Raw genomic sequence first — 3,957 nt, 5'->3', positions numbered from 1 at the left:
ACACAGAACAGGCAGCAGTATGGAGCTCCAAGATGATTGGTGATAGTGGTCCCACAGCAAAATGGAGAAGGTGTGTGGGAGATCTTGGCTGGTTTGTTAATGCATCACTCCTGCAGGAGTTGTGGGGGTAGAGGTTCACTTCTGGTTCAGGGCCCACTGGGAATTCATCTGTTCCCCTGTGGCCCAGTCTGTTCATTGTTCAGTAAGATACAACCAATCGCAAACTACTAATAACAACTCACTATCATAATACCAGGAGATTTGAAAGAGAATGAGGTCACCAAGGACAATAATCAATCAATCAATATTCAACATTCAGTTCTAATATCTCAACGGAATATAAAGAAGGGAGACTTTACATTTTTAAAAAAGGATTGGGATCTATGAAGCCTATCCCACTAAAGTAAGAGCGTAAATGACTATGTTTTTAGTGCAAATACATAGAGTATTCATTTATTTTCAATAGGACTGATTGGCAAACACATGCTACTATAAGGGCGCCCACCCACTGGCGATTTTTTTTCCTTTGCGTTTTGCGTTTTTTCTCAAGAGCAATTAGTATTGAATGTGCTCCTGTCCACTGACGTTTTTTTTTTCGGTCCGTTGCCATTTTTAACATAGGAACTGTCAGTTGCATATGTGTCCTTATTTTTCTCTTAATGCACCCATGAATGTCAATGGAAATTAACGGAAAAGGCGCGAAAAAGCCGCGAAAATGCCGCGAAAAAGCCGCGAAAAACGCGCGGAAAACGCTGCGCTTTTCATGCACGAAAATCGCAAACGCCAGTGGGTGGGCGCCCTAAAAGAGCATTCGTTTGGTGAATAGTTTCAAATGGTCCCTCCATTAGAATGGCTGAATGTCTAATTTTCAGAAACATAAAACATCACATCTTTTATGGCTGTCTTTATGGCTCCTGCCAATGGACAGATATTTGCTGCAATATCCGCAGTTAGCGTCCGCACTGCGGATCCGCAGCAAATAGCACCCATAGCATGCTATGGGAAATCGATTCTTCCTGCACGCTTGCGGAAACCAATTGCAGTTTCCACAAAACAGAGGAAACATCGCAGCATGTTCCATTTTTTTAGGGATTCGGCATAGATAGCCTCCATTGAAGTCAATGGAAGCTGTCCAATCAGCGGCCCTTCCGCAATCAAGTAAAAAAAAAATCTTTACTGCACATGCCCGATGGCTCGCCGTGCAGACCATCCGCAGTACAGATGAAAACGAAAGTGATCAGGTTCACGCGGACGCCGCTGCTGGGAGAGCCGGATTCCGCTGGGGGATTCTGCATGCATGAATCAGGCGCTGCCATGTGCAGGGGGCCTTAGATAGCTAAAACAAAGTATGTTTGATTTTAAAATGTATGTCTAAAACAAATGCTTAATAGGGCAATGCAGCGAAAACAGTCAATCTTTTCCTAATTTTGCCACCCGAAATAACATATACTCTCATTATTTGTGAATTTGCTTTGTTACAGTATGTTTCAAATCTTCCATTTAAAATGTTATATGGGGCAGAGGAAAAAATTTGGTGGATCCACACATGGTTAAATCTCACATTAATCACAAGCCATGATAAGTGCTAACTCATGGAATTCATTGACTACCTGAGAAGAAGGCTGCAAATGCAACACCTAGATAGGCTGACAAGATGTGCGCCTTCTTATTCCCAGAGCTCACACAAAAGCTGACTGTGGAATGGACTACTGACCCGTTTTCCCCCAATACGTCATCTGCTTGACTGCATATTGAGTAGCTTCACTTTGTCTGGTTTTACAACCTTTTTGATAGACACATCAAGCCTGGGGTTCCATAACTGTCGTGAATAAGATAAATGGTTTTGAAAAATCAACGACATGAAGCTTCTAGTACTGGCTGAAGTGTGTCTTCATATAAAAACACTCGTCTCAACAGAAACTATTATGTGCACTAAATATTATTTGCAATAGGAATTTTTTAGTAAAACTTTATGTTTGTATAGTGAATGGTTTTATTTATTGCGCTTCCTTTTTTCTCAATGACTGAACAAATTCTGCGCTCATTTACAAAGTGAAACATACATCTTAATTAATTTTATGAAAAATTGTATTTACTGCAATATATGCTTAAAGAAACCATTTTTTTTTGGGGGGGGGGGGAGGTTGGCATCTATCATAGTATCGCTGATTGCTGCTGTGAAAACTCCTGTTCTGTAGCTCATCCCCCCTTGCTGTGTTTTCTGCACTTAACTTCAAGTCACATGAGCAGCACTCTGACAACACACTGTATTCTGCAATAGTGGGGCAGATTTATGGCAACTACTGAAAAGAAAAAGGTTTTCTTACCCTTAGCAACCAATCACAGAACAGATTTTGTTTCATATTCTGCTCTAATCTGCTCAGACAGTTTTTCTTTCCATCAGTTGTCATAAAGCTGCTTCATTAACTGCAGGACACAGAGTGTTGTCAGAGTGCTGATCATGTGACCTGGAGGCTGGAAGAAAAGTGCTGAATAAATCTTTGTAGAAAGATTTAGTGGTATAGCGAACAGTTTATTTAACCACATCAGTTCTGCACCCCTCTGCTGCAAGCAGAACTGTAGTTTCCTTTCTTTGTATTGCTTTAAAACAATATACCAAGTTTGGAGATCATCTTGGATAACTGGCGCTGTCTCAAAATGCAGTACATCTGTGATCCTTACTACTTGACTTGTTTGTTTTCAGTGATTGCAGAGACTGGCACATAAAGAGGTAGCTATAATTTAGCTGCTACTGATTGGTTGCTTGTATGTAGGTGCTTTTTAAACAAGAATCTACAAGTGCAGGACCATGGAGAAGATAAGCATGTTCTATTAAAGGGGCACTGGGACTGGCATATTTATAGGGGCACTACTATGGTCTAATACACTTGTATGAACATTGTTGTTACAGAAACTACTCTGCTGGCACTGCTATGTGATCTTAATTATTTTATGGACATAATATTGTGGGTAATTCTGTGTTGGGCAGAATGATATGGACAGTTCTCTGTTGATGGTGAGTGCCAAAGCTGGCACTAGCATTTGGCTTACACAAAGTGTAGATATTATGGAGTCCTAATGTAAGGACAGACTGTGTTATGAGCTTTACTATTTGGAACAAATCAGGGGTATCATTGGAAGTGGGAATTAAAAATGAGAACACAGAGTTGACCAGGTTAGAATTCTGTTTGGTTTTGGATGCAATAAGAGGATAATAAGAGGTAAGATATATGTCTGTGCTCTTCAGGTTAAGGTTCCTGACATTTTGACATTTTCCCACTATTTCCCTAGAGTCCATGAGAAGGCTGTAGGTGACCTTTTAAGGCAGCCTATATGCTACCTATGGCTCAACAGACACAAGACACAGTTTATGACTGTTGAACAACCTACTGGGAAGCCATGTGGAATTTGATTTTCTTATAGCTCCTATGACCCAACTCAAAAGAGGAGCTATTCTCATAGTAGAATTGCTGTTTATGTAGTTCTTAATATATAAATGCAGGTTCCCCTTAGAGTCCTCAAATATGAATCTATACATTAAGGGTCCATATACACTGCAAAGTGTGAACCAATCCTCTATGGTGAAGCAAATTTGTAGGCACACCATGTAGTATGATGTGGTGCCTCTGTGTGGCACTCTATTCTTTCTTAGAAGCAAAGGGGGGGAGGGTTAAAGAGCGACGTAATGTGTCCTACATCTGTGTATATGGGCCCTAGGTAGTTCCGTCTTAACAGCATTATGGGCCCCTGGGCAAAGCAGTGCACTGGGGCCCCTACGACAACTACTCACAGGAATAAGAAATGTAAATTAAACATATATTTATTTTATTGGCACTTCCAACAGAATCAGGGTTGAAACATTAGAAACATGCTGTGCAGCAACAACTAATCAACATGATTAAAGGGTTATTCACCTGGAAATATATATTATATGTGGATGTGGCAGGCATGGGATGA

This window comes from Eleutherodactylus coqui, chromosome 1, assembly GCF_035609145.1.
Source record: "Eleutherodactylus coqui strain aEleCoq1 chromosome 1, aEleCoq1.hap1, whole genome shotgun sequence".
Taxonomy (NCBI): domain Eukaryota; kingdom Metazoa; phylum Chordata; class Amphibia; order Anura; family Eleutherodactylidae; genus Eleutherodactylus; species Eleutherodactylus coqui.
The sequence above is the reverse complement of the archived record's forward strand: the minus strand, read 5'-3'. Positions refer to the sequence as shown.